The sequence below is a fragment of the Gekko japonicus genome, unplaced genomic scaffold, assembly GCF_001447785.1.
Source record: "Gekko japonicus isolate JY-2015 unplaced genomic scaffold, Gekko_japonicus_V1.1 scaffold51, whole genome shotgun sequence".
Taxonomy (NCBI): domain Eukaryota; kingdom Metazoa; phylum Chordata; class Lepidosauria; order Squamata; family Gekkonidae; genus Gekko; species Gekko japonicus.
Window position 1 is genome coordinate 1116460 of NW_015172004.1, and position 19790 is coordinate 1136249.

At 43.6% G+C, this 19790-nt stretch overlaps 1 protein-coding gene across 4 annotated transcripts in view; it reads right to left on the reverse strand.

Moving 5' to 3' along the window:
• SESTD1 (SEC14 and spectrin domain containing 1) overlaps positions 1-19790 on the reverse strand; it is an 85378-nt gene that overhangs the window by 65482 nt on the left and 106 nt on the right. For 3 of the 4 annotated variants that reach the window (XM_015420151.1, XM_015420150.1, XM_015420148.1), the window contains exons 1-3: positions 19238-19640; positions 12148-12224; positions 10549-10653 (exon numbers count right to left, since the gene is read on the reverse strand). The gene's annotated coding sequence lies outside the window, so the exon portion shown is untranslated. Of the gene's footprint in view, positions 1-10548; positions 10654-12147; positions 12225-19237; positions 19641-19790 lie in introns of those variants that run through there. The other variant, XM_015420149.1, reaches the window with a different exon arrangement.

Here is a 19790-nt window from a genome sequence, read left to right on the forward strand (position 1 = left end):
ATTGTCTTTAGACTTGAAGCTATTGAGGAATTGTGCCTGGCCAGCCCGGGCAAGTCCGGGCATGTCCGGCTGAATACATTACACATGTGATAGCCTGGTACATAACTCGAAAATATGATGGAAGAAAAACCATGCCAAAGTGATTTTGATATAACTATTTCTTTCAGAGAAAGCTACACAAGGGGGTAGGATATCAAGTCACTTGAATGTTTGATGTAGGAAAATGTACAGCAATTATACGAGAATTGAGACAGAATATGTATTTGTTTGGTCCCCAGGAACCCATTTAGGCATGCCTGGTATACTTTTCCTCCCCCCCCCCCCTTCAAATGGCGGTCTCCTCCAGGCATCCCGTGTGAAAAAAATACTTTCAAAAATCCTTTCCATTTCAAACGTGGTTTGCCACATTTCAAAAAGCAGAAAGTCCCCTTGGGCATAAGAAAACAGTTTTACAATTCACCAAAATCTAGCCACATACCGTAATTGTGTTTCCCTTATGCTATCGGCCAGTGGGAAGAATATCAGAGCAGGACAGAGACCCCCATTCTAATACCCATTCAGCCAGGAGTTTCACTGGGTTACTTTGGGCCACACACTCCCTCTCAGCCTAACATACCACACTGGGTTGTTGAGGGGATAAAGAGGAGAGAACTATATATGCCTCCCTGAGTGCTCTGGAGGAAAGAAGGGATAAAAATAGCAAAACACATAATTCCTTGTTCATAAATTTGTTCTTCTTACACTAATCAACACAAAAGCACAAGGTAGAAACAACAACATCAAAAGTTAAAACAACATTATTTATGTTGCATACAGTTGGGGGGAAATACCAATTGCTGCTACAGTTTACACAGTAAACAGGGGGAAAACCCTCCCTCATTTAAAGATGGCGCCGTGGTCGGAGCTCTAGTTCTACCTCCACCACCCAGAATCATTTTAGCCTCCATAATTTGATCAGAAATCGACCAGAATCAACGAAAACCGAAACCAGGGGTCTATTATTCCCTAGGTCAGGCGAGGAGAGTGATATTCGGGGCAAAATGCTTTGGTCAGCAACTATGACACTGGAATATGCTGCAGCTGACTCCCCTTCCTCCTAGAACTGCTGAGAGATGATTTCTACATATACCAATTTACTGAGGGAAGACCCTGGGCCATGGTAGGTTGAGAGGTGTAGTGCCCAGTGCATCCAACAATGGAATGCGGCGGCACCCCCATCTATCTTCCATCTGGGGGCTGTTCTAGTTCCGGCAGCAGCTGCTGTTCACTCTGGAAGAGAGGTCTGCTGTTGCTACCGCTCCTCAAGTGAGTGCACACTGCCAACCGCCGGCTTGTGGGTGGAGGAATTACGAGGTCTGTGAGCACCAGAGAGGCCCACCTGCGGAGCCTCTTAGCCTCAGGATAAATGCCAGCCCTGACTCCATATTGAACACCAGTCTTGGGACACTACGACTGGTGATGTCTTGAGATAGTTTGGGACTGTCAATCAGGTCTCGAATGAGTCACAAAATCCCTCTAAACAGTGGAAGGATATCTGTCCTGGGCTGGTCTCTCAGAGGGGTGACTGTTTTACATTTTACATTGTTTTACATTGCCAGTGACAATGTGTTTTGACCTTCCCTGGAGCCACGAGAATCCAACAAGATTTTGGACAGCCTATTACCAATAGGAACCCATCTTCAACAGGAGGCGAAACTCACCATCCATAGGAGAAGAGAATATAGGGCAGAGGGACCTTTCAGCTGCTGAACTGTCACGGTGGCCAGAAGTGAACATTCCTCGACCTGGAATACATAATCTTCTTGCTCTTAGCGCAGTCTAATTTGGAACTATTTAATTTAATGTTATCCCTTCTAACTAAGGATTAGGAAGTTTGATTAATTTATTTTAAATTGATGATGACGCTTAAAGTGAATAATTGTATTGTATTTTTAATGAATTTTACTTAATCAGTTTGGATAGGATTGGTACATTAGTGGGGTAGGATATTATTAGGCTGGGAGGGAGGGGCTGGGGAAACAGGGAATCCTCACTGTAGTATTAGGAATCTGGTAGACCTTTGTGCTGGGACCACACCCAATATGTGTCATTGCTGGATGCTTAGTGGGGCCACTTTGGGGCCAATAAGACCTAGCGGGGAGGCCATGCAAGGATCAGGAATACCAGTAATAGGGGAGCAGGGTAGGTATGGTGGTGGGTCTAGGTGGAATTTTTATAAGGGGAATGGAAGAGGTTGGAAATGCTCAGACCTCTTCCCACCTACATCCCATCCCAAGAGATGCTGGTTGTGGGGCTAGGATTAAATACCCTTCTCCAACACTGGCGTTGGGCAATGCCAGGTCTATTCATAATAAGGTCTCTGTTATGTGTGACTACTTTGCAGAACAACATGTAGACCTGGCTTGCATGACAAAGACCTGGGTGAGGGAAGGCAAAACCGTCACCTTAAACCAGTTTACCCCAACAGGGTTCTCGGTCTTTCACCAGTCCAGGACTAACGGGCAGGGGTCTGTGGTGGTGTTCATTCTCACTCCTCCACATAAAGCTCGCTGGATGAACTTGGGCCAGTCACAGTTCCCTCAGAACTCTCTCAGTCCCCCCCCCCGACCTCACAAGGTGTCTGCTGTGCGATTGTAAGCTGCTTTGAGACTCTTTAAGGTAGAGAAAAGCGGGGTATGAAAACCAACTTTTCTTCTTCCTCCTCCAATAATCTTAGAATAAGCCTCAGTCTCAACGATGGGCTCAACTGGTTAGAATATAGCACTTTTTTCATTTTTTTTTTCATTTGGACATGCATTAGCAGCTGGGATAAACAAGAAATTATTTTAATGATACTCTTTAAACTCTCAAGTTTTGAAATTGTTTTACAGAATATTCACCCACAGTAGACTGCAAGCCTAAACAAAACAAAAAAATTAAATCTTCAGACTATTCCAAAAGAAGCTTTAATTGTGGCTTTATCTCATCTGGATTGCTTTGCTCCATCCACAGTATTACATAATCTTCCCTCAAGAGAGCACTGGGGTAAAATAAGGTAGATGTGGTACTTAAGAAGATGTCCTTATTTTACTCAGCAAAGAATGCTGATCCTCCAAGAATTAAGACAAGCTTAACAGTTTCACATGCTTGTGTTTTGAGAAAACGTGCCACGTTCAGATAGAAAGCACCACGTCACAAACAACTCCACAAAAAATCTGTCTCTTAGCCTACCTAAACATATTAATCATTTGTAGCCGACTGACCATTTACAAAGGTCTTGGGCACTCAAAATTATCCATGCTCAACACTCATGACCAGATGAGAGGATGTCTGCTAGGAACTGGGACAATAACCAAATATATTGTATCCGATAAAGTCTCCTTCCTTCTATTCATGGATGTAAAATTCTCCCAGAAAGATTTATGGCTGATGTGAAAAATGAGGTGGCAACAGAGCTCGAAATGAACAATCAGTTCACACGTGTGTGTTTACAGGGTTGTCAACCTCCAGGTGGTGGCTGGAGATCTCCTGGGATTACAACTGATCTCTAGGAGGAAGAGAAAGAGGAGAAAATGGCCTCTTTGGAAGGGGGACTCTGTGGCATTATGCCCCACTGAATTCCCTCCCCTTCCCAAACCCCAGCCTGCCCAGGGACCATTCCCAAAATCTCCAGATATTTCCCAGCCCAGAGATAGAAACTTTAGTGTGTTCCCAGGTCCTCTGGATCATAGCCATGTTTATGTATAGCATCTCTTTCAGAAATTATGAAACTGAACCAAGGTAATTGGTGAAGAGATGCTTGCAATAAGTCTCCCTCTGTTACACCTGAGAATCTCATTCACTTTAGCTGAGAAATCACAAAGCACTAGCAAAGGGCTGTGTGTGTCCCCCCCTTAACAAAATAACAAAAAATCCTAGATGCAGGCTGGATATGTTACAAAAAAAAAACCAAACCAGTAACATTTCACAGAAATCCATGCATAGACTGTATGAACAATGAGCCATGTAAGCCAGTATCTATTCCTCATTCTATCGTTTAAGCATAACATCATTAGACGCCCCGTTTTTTTAACTGAAGCTGCCGAATAGTCCATATCTAAACACTTAGCCCATTGACCTGGTACTGGGGCAGCAGCACCTACAGCAGCCAAATAGTTGTACCACCAACATGAAATAATGATCTACAGCACACCTGTGCATTGCACATGGCTTACACTACTGTACGAACAGCCAAGATGCCCCCTTACACAACATTTTTAGTGCACACAGTTCTCTACACACTAGAAACAAGCACAAATATATACCAGATACAACATACAGTAAAGTATGGATGTTTGCTAGCAAGCAGAGCCAGACAGATCTGCCTTCCACCAGCATCAAGCCATCAGCACACCACTTACCATGATTCATTAGTTCTGGATGATTTATTTTATTTATTTATTTATTTATTATTTCAATTAATATCCCGCCTTGCCACAGAACTGGCTCAAGGTGGTTAACAACATTAAAAATACTAAAACAATAAATACATTAATATACAATAGGGTATAAATACAACTGCCTGAGTAACTAAACAGTACTAATGATGATGATGGCGGCGTGCAATATACAAACAGAGGCAATAACCAATCGATATTTTATGCGGGCCGAGATGTATTCCGGCGGCGCATTCGTCAGTGGCCCAATTCATCAGCGCCGGCTCCTAATCAAAAGCCTGGTGGGAGAGCTCCATTTTGCAAGCCCTGCGGAACTGTAAAAGGTCCCACAGGGCCGTGATGTTATCTGGGAGCTCATTCCACCAGCGTGGAGCCGCCACTGAAAAGGCCCTGGCTCTAGCAGCAGCCAACTTGACGTCTCTCGGGCGATTCTGTGTTCCTGACCTCAGTCCTCTCTGGGGCACATGTGGGGAAAGACGGTCCCTCAAGTAGGCAGGCCCCTGACCATATAGGGCTTTAAAGGTCAAAACCAGCACCTTGAAACTGATCCGGTAACCTACTGGCAGCCAGTGCAGTGCCTTCAGCACAGGCTGGATGTGGTCTTGTATAGAGAGACCCATCAGCAGCCTGGTCACCACATTTTGCACCAGCTGCAGCTTCTGGATCTGAGACAAGGGCAGCCCCATGTAGAGTGTTGCAGTAGTCTAATCTCGAGGTGACCATAGCATGAATCATTGTAGCCAGGTCATCGCGTTCGAGGAAGTGAACCAACTGCCTAATCCGCCGCAGATGGTAAAAGGCTGCCTTGGCAGTGGCTGCTACCTGGGTAGATGTGCTGTCTCATTAAAATTAAATATTTGTTTAATAAGCAAAAGCTTTGATGCGTGACCTTATATCACCCCTTTATTGGGGTGAATATATGTATATACATTCCCCCAAGCAACAACAGTCCTTAATTTTTCCTTACTCATCTCCTTGCCAAAGGTATCTTAGGGCGCCTGAATCACTGGTCTGAAGAAACATGAGTTACACTCACATGAATCAACATCCTTTTTTCACTGTCAAAAAGCCAGAAGCAGAAAGCAGAATTAGAGTTCTTTGAAGACAGAGTTCACATGTGATAGGCTGAATACTTTCTAGATCACCAAAAAGCTGCCTTCCCCAAAACTGAAAGAAGCCCGTGACTCACTAAATCTGCAACACCACTAGTATCTATTATCCAAAGATAAAGATTATGACTGGTCACTCTAATGAGCAGATCACGCACATCTTCAAACTTCTTGCTATATCCCCTATGACTAAGGCAGGTCTGGAAGTACTGATGAAGAGAGAGGGCGCATCAAGTTAAAATAGAAGTAAAGTGTTAGCATTTTAAAATTAAGAACTGCTAGAGTGAAAACACAAGAATAATGGGAGTTCTATTGTCAGTGGTAAGAATCATGTTACAAGCAGATGTATTAGTTTTGGAAAATTTCCAAAAATATGTAAGTGTTGTTTTACAGGTGAAAATGGTATTCGGGCCTCAAGCAGAGTTTCCAGAACTATTGCTAAAATACTATAATTGTGCAGTCACACTATGACATAGCATCTGAACTTGCCCTGACCCAGCAATTTATTTCACGATCCAAATCACATACATGCAGTTCTGCACACGGAGACAAGATTTCTACAAGGAGATCAGTCAGACTTCTATCTGTTATCACCCTCAGCTTTAGAAATTCTACTCTCTTACAAGGGACACTGGATTTCTGTAAGTAATGATTACAATCAGACTCCTAACAAGAACTGTCCTGATGAATCAGACAAGTTCCTTCTAGTTCATCATTCTTTTTCCAACTATGGCCAGATGGAAGTTTCAGAGATACATGAAGTGCATGCAGGACTGTGGTCTATGCCACTGTATGGTACATATTATGTTGCTCTTACTGCACTGTGTTCTAATTCTGTAATTCCATTCTCTGCATGGTTTTGACATATCACATCTGATATTTTATTGCACTGTTTCCAGTTCTTATAATCCCAGTCCTATCGCACTGTTCATTAGATACCTCAGGCTACCATGCTAGTTTACTGCATTATTTTATAATGTATAATGTGCTTAGAGTCTCAATGCGACAGGCTGGCTACAAATAAACAAATGGATCTGGAGACCCAGGTTCAAATTCCCACTCGTGCCGTGGAAGCTGGCTGAGTGACCTTGAGCCAGTCACACACTCTCAGCCTAACCTACCTCACAGGGTTGTTGTGAGGAAAAAATAGGGGAGAGGAAAATAACGTAAGCTGCTTTGGGTCCCCATTGGGGGCAAAAGCATGGTACATACTGTTACGAGACAGACGGATTTTATATCCGATACACAAGCAACACACATGGACTGTGCAGATTCAGTTGTATACCATGAGCCGAAAAGAAGCTGTTTGGAATTACCTATGGTGAGAGAGACAGAATTCACATAAGAAAGCTGCCTGCCTTCTATGTTAATGAAGCATGCACACATTCAGCTAGCAAGGCATTGTGGGAACAAGAAGCACATGGTTTGCCATTGTGATCAGAAACAACAACTTTGAGAAGGAGATCCCCCATTACTGGAGATACGAGATGTCACGGAGGCATGGACTGAGTCTGCATTTGTATAACAGCATCCTGTTTACTGCATCCTGTGTGCCTGGGAAGAGCCAGCTTCATCTGTACTTCAAAGGATCAACAGGAAGATAAGAGTTAACACCTAGCCAAATGGTATTCCATGAGATAGAGGATAGAATTTCAAATATTGGCCCTACCATAGGAGTAACAGCCCCTTTTCACATGCACCAATCAGGAGAGTTTATGGGATGGATCTGTAGAAAGGTGGGACCACAGTCTGGCAAGATGCCACCCACCTGGAGATTTCACTATAAAACGTTCGGCACGCTTTCAGTTTGGGGCTGCTGGCTGGCCACATTCTACTCCCCCCCCATCTTTCCTTGAGTTGAAGCTCTTTGTTTGAATCTCTCTAGGTTGCGCAGCTAGAGACATTCAACCACAATAGCTATCTTGTTCTAAGCATTGTGGAAGGGCAATTAACCCCAGGGACCTTGCCCTTCCCTACCCCAATCACCATTGCAACAGACAAGACATCTGGAACCAGGCAAGTATCAACCGAAATACACCTATCCCCCTCTGAGTAACTGATAATCTATTTTTATATTCTTTCTATAACTCTAAAGGAAACTTGTATGCTTGTGAAGTGAGACTGATGTTTTTGTATGCTTGATATTGAAATCCTTCAGTAAAAGATTATTTGTTTAAGAAAAACACCTGTGTGGTCTCCATTACTGGACTCTTAAGTTCAAACAAGACCTCCGTAAAAGCTGGCCAGAACTCAGGTTAAAATATAGTTAGCCATCTGCAGTAAAATAGAGCATTTGGCCTAACAATATGAAGTAAATATATAACGATGACAAAAAAATCCACTGCCCAGAAATACTGGATGGTGAAAGAAAAGATGCCTCTCCAAGATTGGCAAAAGGACTGTGTACAAGTCTAAACAGCTGTGAATTCTGATACTTGTTACGACATTTCTTCTAGTGCATAATTCAAGAGAAAGTCTTTTACTACCCTGAAGGACCTTCTGTACTTTTTAAGGTTTCTTTCTTGAGGGTAGATTACTTTCCACTCATGAGACAAAAAGCTATGCATGTAAGTCCTTTGTAAACAGGAGAAAAATAAAATGTTATTAATTATAAATGCATATATCGACCTAGTTATATCTGGACGTTTCTCCGCTTCAAAATATTCAACAGATGCACTGACATCCTAAAATATTTGTTTTGCACTAACTCCTTATTCATTTCAAACTACTTCCTGATTACATACGTCTCTGAAGTAAAGTTATTTCTGGGGTATTAACTTAAACCTTGGTCATTATTACTTCTTTTTTAAGAAGAAAAGTCTCATCTACTGAAGTCAATGTTGTAAACTGCACCCCAAGTATCATTTATGACACCAATATTGTAACCTATTTTCCAAATCCTTCCCATACCCACAAATGGGCCCGTAGCTACAGTGGGACATCTTGGGGCCATGCCCCCTAATTTACAGCCACGCCACACAAAATTCTGTCTTCTCCAGTCAGCTGGACCTGGTCCTGCGCTGTCTTCTCCAGCCGGCCAGTCCCGCGTGACCTCACCAGCGCCGCTCTCCCTACCTGTTCCCATCCCCATGCCACTGGTGCAAGTGAACTGCTTGCTCGGCTTGGCGGCAGCAGGCTGCTGATCCTGACCTGGAGAATAGAAGGCCGCTCACAGATTGGGGGTTGGGGGGGTGAGGGGAAGAGCTACAATTCACGTTTGAAGAGTTGCTGCAAAGCACATAACGGCTGCCCCACAAGAAAAAAAAATGCCCCACAAGCGAAAATATCCTGGCTACGGGCCTGCCCCCAAACAAGAGCAGAAACAGCAAACTGACTTAAAAGCAGCCAAAACAGACCCTTTTCTTCTCTATATTTTTGCAGCCACCCAAGAAAGGGAGAAGACAACCCTCTCCCACTGGACATACAAGACAAAGTTGAATCATGAACATGCACTGTGCAGTAGCTCTTCTACTACAGGGTTGATTCATGGGTGATTACCTGATGGTTGTAGCATCAAGTGATGACTAGAGATGTAAAATTTCCGGAAATTTTGAAGCTCGGAAAAAACCCCGGTTTTGTTCTGTTTTTTTTCGGGGGGAAACGAAAATTTTCGGAAAAATTGAAAAAATGCTACATTAGCATTTCTTTTTTCTTTTCTAGATTGAAAGTCATTCTTTTACTTTAGGAACATAAAATATGACTATGGACATTTTTACTTGGCATGAAATTATCACAACTAGCATAGTAAAAATATAGTGTATCCAAACAATTATTACAAACAGAATACCCATCCACATGCAAAAACAAAACTGAAACTTTTTTATTTTCTTGTGACAATCGCACCTCCTAAAGGAAGAAATGCATCTTGTTCTTGCATTGGAGAGTTCAGTTTGTAACCTAGGACTTGCTTGTTCTCAGTGCACAGAAATTAAATCAATCTGATACCGTATATATATATTTTAGAAATGATTTGGAAGATATTTGAACACTTTGTCTTAAAATATTTTATTCATCATGTTAAAATAAAATGTTCCATAATCAATTTTTTTCTTTTCTTTTCTTTTTCCAATTTTTCGGGAAAAAACAAAAAGGCTTCAGGAAAAAAATGGGAAAAAATGGTTTTTTTCCAAATTTTTCCGGTTTTTTTCCAGGCCTTCACATTTCTAGTGATGATTCGTGTATGCGTAAATTTTGTCTGTACTATTTGATTAATCATCCTCACAATCAGTTTCTCTCTGCTGCAAAAAGACGTCAGGCACTGCCAGAGGGTAAATGAGTGAGAGGCAGAGGGCTTCTAAGGAAGCCAACGCCACACTTACATAATCAAGAGATAGGACGTAAACTCATATAATTGCATGTGCAAACCAGTCAATACTATTTTCAGCCCCAAAGAACTAACAAACAGCAAACTACTCCAAAGTGTAACATGCCAAGATCTCCATTGATTACACTGGTCTCTCATAATAATAATAAAAAAAACCTTATAGATTCCTGGCCCACTACTGTGGAAAATGCTTCAGACTTCTACAAAATAATTTAGTCCATACCACATTTGAAATAATGCTAGTAAATTCATTTCCCTCCCAAGTAATGTCAGCTCTTACACACACACGCACAGATTTTCTCCCAATAGACTGCTCTAACCCATGTTTTCTAAGACACACACCAGAGTTATTATTTAAATAAAAGACCAGATATTAAATGAAATTCTAAGCTGGCAATGGAGTTATAGATCAACAGCAGACATGCTTCGTGGGCAGAAGGTCCCAACTTCAGTCCTGGCATCTCCACTTGAAAAGACAGATGGGTTGGGAAAGGGCTTTGCCCAAGACCATGGTGCCCTGCCAGTCAGGGCACAAACACTATTGAGCTAGCTGGATCAATAGTCTGATTCACCATAAGGGGACTTAAAATGATCATATATCACCCTATCAGTATCTTCAGTAAGTTCAGGTCATATAATTATGTGTATGTACACAATTGTTTATTTCAAACAACAGTTCCATTGCATCCCTCTATCATACCTTCATCTCTTTTTATTTTAATTACTGTGATTTCTCTTGTTGTGGATATATGTGCAAATATCCCAAACTTCAACTTTTCTGAATCGCAGCCACTCATCTTCTCACCTAAAGACAAAAGACAGCATTCCATATTCATCTCTTTACAGATGGCATCTTTAGAGTCCAAAATAACCAAACTACTTTCTTTCGATGCACTGGCATCTGGATCTTAAATATTTCTGAGGAAGAGGAAGAAGAGGAGGATGAGGAGGAGATTGAGTTTATACCCCGCCCTTCACTACCCGAAGGAGAGCGGCTTACAATCTACCTCCCCCCCCAACAACAAGACACCCTGGGAGGTAAGTGGGGCTGAGAGCGCTCTTTCGATAATTGCCCTTGAGAGAACAGCTCTGAAAGAGCCTTGGGGCTTGGGGCTAGATCACTAGCCATGCAAAGCCAATATGGCTCCTCCATGTCCATGGCTACATCAGTCCACGTTCTTCCCAAAAAACCCACGCTAATTTCCAAAACTCCTAAAAACCAAACTTTCTCCTGTAAGGGAACTGTTCACTGGGGACTCCAGAATGTCAGCCACATTGCAGTGGATTCTGAGGCAGGTGTTACACTGTGCTCTCAGTTCAACCAGCGTACCGGACATGACCGTTAGGCCTCTTGGCCCACAACGCAATGTGAATTTAAAGTACACACTAAAACACAATCCCCAGCCACTGTGCACTGCAAAGGCAAAAGTCATAGCAGTGGATAAACTGTCTGAAAACCACCAGCTTAAATCTTTATATAAAGGTATATGCAACATGAAGCCAACAGCATAGGATCCATCTGCCACATGTATTTCTCAAACACTTCATCCACAGTCAACCCCAGGAGCTGTATGGAAGCCGCATATGGGCCAACTGGCCGTGTGGCTGGATAACCACACTTCTGGTAACATGTGGGTGTGGCCTAATGTGCTAATGAGGTGCTGTCAGGGGTGTGGCCCAATATGTTAATGAGTTTCTGCTTTTGGGTGTGGCCTATTATGCTAATGAGTTCCTGCTGGGCTTTTTCTACAAAAAGAGCCCTGCTGAAAACCACCAGCTTAAATCTTTATACAAAGGTATATGCAACATGAAGCCCACAGCATAGGATCCATCTGCCACACGTATTTCTCAAACAATTCATCCACAGTCAACCCCAGGAGCTGTATGGAAGCCGCATATGGGCCAACGGGCCAAAAATACACACTGTGTATCCCTGTAATAATACCTCTGTATTTCTCATTAAGTGAGAAACCATTAATGTGCAAAGTCAGAACTTCAATTAGATCCAAGCTAAGGAATTTGTCTACATATAAAACCATGCAAGAACCTATTAAAATGTCACTGCTTGGCATAATCAAAAAGCTTCCTGCCAAGAGGGAAGGCATCATTGTCTGAGAGCAAATATCACACCACAAATCATTAATATGGTTCTTGTTCTAGCATATAATTGAGTTACACACAAACTCTCTTTTCTATATGGCTCATGCTAATTCCATACACCATATAGAAAAGAGACTACTTAATGGACTACTTTTCATATGATGGAAAAATGCCTCCAAACATAAATAGCCTTACTTACTGTGTGTGCTGCAGTTTCCAGAAACATTGGGAATCCTTGCCAATACAGGCTTGAGATCTGACTCAGCTATTCAAACCCTGTGAATGTAAATTAGAATGTTACACAGATGATTTTTTTTTAATTGCTGTTCCTAGGAGCTTAATATACAGAACTGTTTAAAAACTCTCGGTTCAGGAATAAGATACATTGAAATCATACAAAGAAGTATAGACAGGCATTTGTGTTGACCTGTAATAACAGGAGTCTAGTAGCATCTTAAAGACTAACAAAATTTGTGGCACAGTATGAGCTTTCGTGAGGTATCTGAAGAAGTGTGCAGTGACTCACAAAAGCTCATACCATGCCACAAATTCTGTTAGTCTTGAAGGTGCTACTGGACTCTTGCTCTTTTCTACTGCTACAGACAGACTAACACAGCTATCCACCTTGATCTATCTTGTAATAACAAGGACTTACTTATTTCCACCCTCCCCTCTAGTTTACAAGACACTGGGATGGATGCAATCTATCACAAGCAGAGTTTACAGAATGGGTGTTTGCTGCTGCTGCTTCTGCTTCCCACACCCCATACTGCTGAGGTTGCGAGTGGTGTAAGATGCAATGGGAACTGACAGAAATCTCACACAGTCTGTTTTTGCATGGACAGAGCAGCAACTAGCCAAGAGCAGAGGGGGTGACTGCCACCAGTTCCCGTCCAGATCCCCCCAACAGCAACCCAGACAGTCCATTGTCCCTCAGGAGCACTTTCACAAGGCACAGGGCAGGGGGTTGCCTGATGAAAGAGAAAGGCAGCAAAAATTTCTTTCACAAGCTGTACTCCACTTATGGATTGCAATTGATAATGAAGCTCAAGACAATGCATCCACCTGGATTAAATCAAGACCAAGGTTTCCTGTCTCATTACCAATGCTGATTTCTCCATGCCTATTACCCATCTGCATAGCTCACCTAATCCAATCATGCCTGCTATTGTCATTTCACATCTGAAATCACTCCACTTTCCAATAAATAATGGACACCCCTTCTAGCTGTATCTGAAACAGTGTGCAGTGACTCATGGAAACTCATACCCTTCCACATATTTTCTTAGTCTTTAAGGTGCTACTGGACTCTTGCTCTTTTCTACTGCTACAGACAGACTAACACGGCTACCCATCTTGATCTATCTATTTGTGGAATATCAAATGGCAATGCTCTGAAGCTCTCAAGTGAAGATGGGGGGGGGGGATGGGTGGCAAATCAATAAAAGCCAGAACCCATGAAGTCTGTATTATCTTGTCAACTGAAAATTCTAGATATTGAAGGAAGAAAATTTAAAAGGGGAACAGCTGTGTCACTGAGGGAGTAAAGCTGAAAGGAATTTTTACATATATCTCCCTTGCCTTTCTTCCATTAGAGTATTTAGATTTCCTAACAAACGAGTCAAAATGTATATCCTCTCAAGGTCACATTGACATAAAATGTAATGAAAGGTACTCCATTCCAATCAACAGAGGGTTCTTCAAAAAGTACCTCCTGACATATCAAAGCAACAATGTACTGGTCAATCCAGGCATGTGAATCAGACATCACAAAAAGAACCCTAATAAAATAAAGAAATAAATAATTCCCTCCTGCCATGCCCAGACACAGTGAAAACTGGTGTTAGTCACTGATGGCACCATGAAGATCTTGGATTTGCATGGGGACTTACACCATCTTTACTCCCCACCACCACCTTCCACATTAGCAGCACTGATGCTAGTTTACAACCAAATTTGTACCTGCAACTATGTTAAAACTGTTGTTGGGGCAAAGATTCAGTTTAAACAGGAACAATGTAAAGGAAGAGAACTCCACATTAACACCACCCCAAAACTGTGTATATAGTAATACCACGATCACACGAAAAAGCATCTCCATATGTAGAGCAACCAGTCACAATGTGTACTTGGCCTACAGCACAGTACAACCCCAGGTACCATCAGTATTGTGTACAGGACTATTTTCACACCAACAGGACTACCTAAAGAAGGAAGGAGCAGAGAAGAATCACAGTTGTGTACTATGCAGAGGCTGAAGGCTTTGTAATGGAGTACAAGTGTTAAGAGTAACAGAAAGAATTCCATAAAGGGGATCATGTTTCTTTAATGGAAAGTATCAATGTTCCAAGATCAGGGAGATATTAAGAATAATGGCAGAGAAAAGGTTTATCTCCTAAGTACACAGAGTTCTCAGCAATCCCAGTGATGTGGGGGTTTTTTTTGGGGGGGGACTTATTTTGAGTTATACTTTGCAAACAAAAGTACCCCCAACATCACTTGAACTGAAACATCTGATTATGAAATAATTAAATCAGGAGTAATTTGAATGTTATATTCAAACAGACCCAAAGCTTTATGCAGAAATTATCTTTACTGGAATAATACTTTTTAAAAATTAAAGGCAAAACAGGATGTACTTCCCTTGCATTGTTTAACTTTGAGGAGCAAAATACCTAAAGACACTGAAAACTGTTGACATACTAATTTTAGCATCTCCCAATGAACTATGCAGGAGGTATCAGGGATGTGGTCATCCACTCATTTATTTCAGCAGAATTTAAGCTTCCCCCGCGGAAGTCAACAAGGCAATTCACTTTCTCTGACACACACACTCTGTGGCATAGTACTTGTCAATTCTATATTTGTTTGGTGATTGCAGTATTCCTTCTGCCATGACAGGCCGGTGTGGTTTAGTTGGTTATGAGTGGCGGACTTTCATCTGGAGAATCGAGTTTGATTCCCGACTCCTTCACATGAAGCCAGCTGGGTGACCTTAGGCCAGTCACAGTCCTCTCAGAGGTATCTCAGCCCCACCTGCCTCACAAGGTGCCTATGGTGGGGAGAGGAAGGAAAGGAGATTGTAAGCCACTTTGAAATTCCTTAAGGTAGAGAAAAGTGGGGTATGGAAATCTGCTCTTCTTCATGTGAGAGGAGACACATCAACAAGAATTTCACCTCTGGTTTTTACTTGACCTGTACACAGGCCTGTAGACACAGTGGGGCATTTAGGGGCGGTGCCCCCTCACTCATGGCCCATGCCCCACAACTCCCACTGTGGGTCATGCTGGCACGTTAGGAAAGACCCTTCTCTTCTTCGCCTGCCTGCCAACAGAATCTCTATCTACCCCTCACCACCTCCCAGGTTTCCCAAAACCCCACTACCCAAATTTTTCTGGCTATGACCCTGCCTGCACAGCCAATCAGATGAATTCACAACCTGACTTTTAACATTTGAATTAGATGAAATAACATCCATTTATGTTACTTAGTTTATGAAACAATGAATCTTTAGAATGGAAAATATTCCACAGAAAAATAAAACACTGGAAAATCTTTAGCTCCTCATCTCTAAACTATCCTATTTGGGAGGGAAGGTGGCTGCTTGACTCCTTAAGAGCAGTTTTTGATACAGTTCTCTACCACAGACTCCACACAGCTAAGGCCTCTCACTACCTTAAATGGGAAAATATATCTGAATGTAAGCCATCCTATTACATGCACTCCTTTGAAGGATATCTTCTATAGCTAACCAGATCCTGAAAATACATAAAGTACAAGGCACAATGATTGTAAAGGAGATGTCCTTCTGAGAAACAAATACATGGCCTAATTAATCAAACTGACCTGTAATATTTCCTGGCATCTTCTGGTTGAATACCATTAAGACACTTCAATCTCTGAGTCAAGCCTGAATCATACCCCCAGAACCATGGGTTTAATTTAGGGGTGTGCGCTTGATATACCGAGCAGAAAAAAACCCTTAGCGGTAGTCATCATGTATTTTCTCAGCCAGTTACACAGTAGGCTACTGATTCGGCTATCTGAAAATGGCCGCCCTGAAAAATCCCGAAAACATTCAGGATTTTTCGGGACTGCCGGATAGCTGCAGTTAAAGAGCACTCGCAGCTTGCAAAAGGCATTTAAAGGGACCACAATCCCTTTAAATGCCTTCCCCCCTCCATTGGACACAATTGAAAACAATGGAGGATGGGGGCAGCTCTGTTGGGCAGTCCAGTTTAAACCGGGCTGCCCAGCAGAGCCTCAGCCAAGCCTGCAGGGAATTGGCCCCTGAGCAGGCTCTGGTGGGCAGTCCATTCTAAACCGGGCTGCCCAGCAGAGCCTTCGGGAAGAAGCCTCGGCTGGGGTTGCCTCCTCTTTGCAGCTGGCTTTCAACTGAGCTGCAAAGAGGAGCCAGCCATGGATCAGCCAGTGTGGCGGGACCTGAGAGTTCCACGTGTCTTGGCTGGGGCTGGCTCCTCTTTGCAGCTGGGTTTCAACCGAACTGCAAAGAGGAGCCAGCCCAGGATCCACCCAGCTCCCACCACCCCAGCTGATCCTTTTTCTCTTCTTGGGTCAACTAGACTCAAAAAAACCTAGGAGTCCTGAATATTTCCTGAATCCAAATACCATATCAGTATTGGGATTCGGGAATATCAGGAAATACCGATATTTTTCGGGTTTCAATATACCCAAACCTAAAAAATACGATTCTTTTGCACACCCCCTAGTCCAATATCTCCACAGATGCAGAAGCCATAACTACTTCCTTTTCCTCCTCTTGATGGTTATGGATTGAAACCTTAGTTTTACAGTCTGAAGGGGAGAAGCTAATCAAGTCCAGTTGATTGGGCTGTACCCCGACCTGAACTGTACAAAAGCAAAAAAAAAATAAAAATTGCTAAGCTTTTGGAGTGCAAAATATTGTAACATCCTTCACCTTGCTCAGAAGCACTTCTTTGCTGTGTCAGTAAATATCAGAACTCCAGATTCTACCACTGCTAATATCTGGCACCTGGAAATGTTTTCTTCCTCCCATCATTTAACACTATCTGTCTGCTCATCCTCTCTCTTCTCTATGGCTGCTGCTCTCCTCTACCCAACCCCTCCACTGAGGAATTCATAGAGCTGTAAAGAATAGCAAAAGAGATGCATACTCTTATTTTATCCTGTAACCTTCTACTTCACCTCACAAGGTTGTTGTGAGGATAAAATCAAATGTTATAAACTGCTTTGGATCTGCATTGGGCAGAAACATCTAAACCCCTATTCTGTTTTTGACCACTGGGCAGAGGGGAAGCTGTCTTGTTGCCTCCACCTATTTACAATAAAGAAACAAACATCAACTATCAGATTACAACATAAGCTGACCTATGACAGAAGTTTCAGAAGAGGCGGAGATTTTTTGACAGAACTTTTCACAAAACACTTTATTACCCATCTCAACTTACGAAGACGTCAGTCAGTATTAGCATTTCTGTAGGGTTTTAACTCAACCTGATGCCAAGAATTACAATCATAGCTCTACAGGAGACAGTGAATCGTAGTGTACACTTTCCTAATGCTCTGCAGCATTCTCCAAATATATCTTGTGCTATTCTCTCTCTGTGTGTATGCATATGTATTCCACTCAACACCCATGCAGATCTCAGGAGTGGGGGAGAAAATGACACCCAAATTTAACATGAGACCTCTGAAGCTGCTTTCTCAGTTTTATCTTGTAATCATATCTTCCCCCTCACAATGGATTTCCCCCCAGAATAATGTTCTGCACCAACGTAGAAAATAAATTATCTGGTGTAAAATTAAAGCTTCACCATGGTGATGGTGAAGAACAACAATGGTTGGGCACCTCAACAGCATAATGAAACAGCAGAAGGGAAGAAGGAAATCAATGCAGAATGTTACAAAAAGAAGTACAATATGAGAAGGTATCTGCAGAGCTACCATTTTTTCATGTGTAAATGACTGCAAAGGTCAACTGTGTGTCCTTTAATGGAAGCAAGGAAGAAAAGGGGTGTTTCATCAAAGAACTGTTGCTGGATTTGGGTCATTTATATTGCAGTGATTTCCAGATCTTTTTTTTTTTTCAAAAACCACTCCTCTTCTGTTCCCCACACAATAGTGTGGGAACGGAAACCTTCTAAAATGGCTTTATATCACACATATTTCTCAGCCAGCCACCGTTCAGTAGGTAGCTAGATGCAGTACAATGAGGGAAAGGAAGAGGCATACGAGTAAGACAAAGGACCTGTCCAAAACCCAACGGATACAGAAAATGCAATTCAGACAGGACTGCTGTACCGAACCAAACCCTCCCCAGCCATGCAGTTCCTCTGCAATGCTGAAAGGGCTGCCAAAGCCCTGACAACCACAGTAAACGGCCAGAGCCAAAGAAGAGTACCAATTTCATCAAGAGTAAAAGAAGTCACAGTGAAGCAAACAGAAACCCACACACCTCCAAATGATGCTGGCAACTGCTTTAAAAGCAAAACAAAACTCAAAGCTACTATGTCTGTGGGGCATTTTATTATCTTCCTCAATCCGAATCCAAGCTGTAGCAAGTCAAACGAGAAGTGGCCACGCACACACACACAAAAAAAAGCACCCAAGAGCAGCGTCACAGGTTTGTGCTCAAGGCAAGGCTTTGCAAAGTGACAATACAAAGGGAAGAAGGAAACCCCCCCTCTCCCCCGAGTCCAAGAAAGCGGCGGCGAGGCAAAAGGCTGCCTCTTCCCGAGGTTGGAGAGGACGCTCTCCATTTGGATGGGAAAAAAATCCACCAACATTTCAGTTCCAAGAAGAAACCTGTTGCTATATTTAAAAACAACAACAACAAATACACGTACAATGTAAGAAGTGGTCATTATCTTTGGTCAACCTATGCTGAAGATTTATTTATTTATTTTAAAGCAAAATAAGGAGTTGCAAAAGCAGAAGCCAGCCCAGAGGAAGGCTGGGCTGGAGAAGAATAGGAAGCGTGTGTCGACTGGTGGCTGCGGGTCCTTCCCTTGCTACGGGAGAGCAAACCCGACAGCACAAGCAGAGCATTTTTTTTTGGGGGGAGAGTGTGTTTGCAAGGAACACTTTTCAGGGGGGGCGCATTTTGCAATGCGGGCGCCACGCGTGCCTCCCCCACCCCCCGTGCGCGCCAAAGCCTCCCCCCGTCAGCGCCGCGCTGCCTCCCAGCAAACAAAAGCCCGCTCAGGCCTCCAAGCCGGGCCTGCTCCTTCTTGCCTTCCCTCCGCCCGCCCTCAGGAAGCGCGGCCGACCCAAGCAGGGAGACTCACCTGGGCCCGGGGCGACTGGCTTGCTTTGGGCCGGCCGGAGGCGACGCCGCCGCCGCCGCCTCCTCCTCCTCGCCAGCGACCCCGGCTTCTACCCCCCCGAGCCGGGCCTTCCCGTCACAGGACCGGACAAAAGCGGCCGCTGGCTGGCGTGGCTGCGGCAGTCCCCCTTTTCCCCCCTCCTCCCCCCTCACCGCTGCGCTTGACAGTCAGTCGATCCGCTCCGCCGAGCACGCCCACCCCTGGCCGCCACCACGCCGCTGGAGAGAGCCCGGCGCGGGTCAGGGGAGGCGGCCGGACACCGCTCTCGCTCGCACGCTCACGCGCACACAGAGACACGCGTCACACGAGAAAGGAGCCTCGGCTGCTTCTCTCCCCTCCGCGCCGCAGCTGCTTTGAGGCAGGGTCAGCCAAGAGACTGCAATCCCAAGCCCCACCCTGAAGGAAAACAAGGCACCAGCCAAGCCACCCGCCCTGCGCTTGGGGAGGATCAGACCCGGGCACGGCAGATGCACCTCTTGGGGGGGGGGTGTCCCCTCTTGTTTAAACCCCCCTT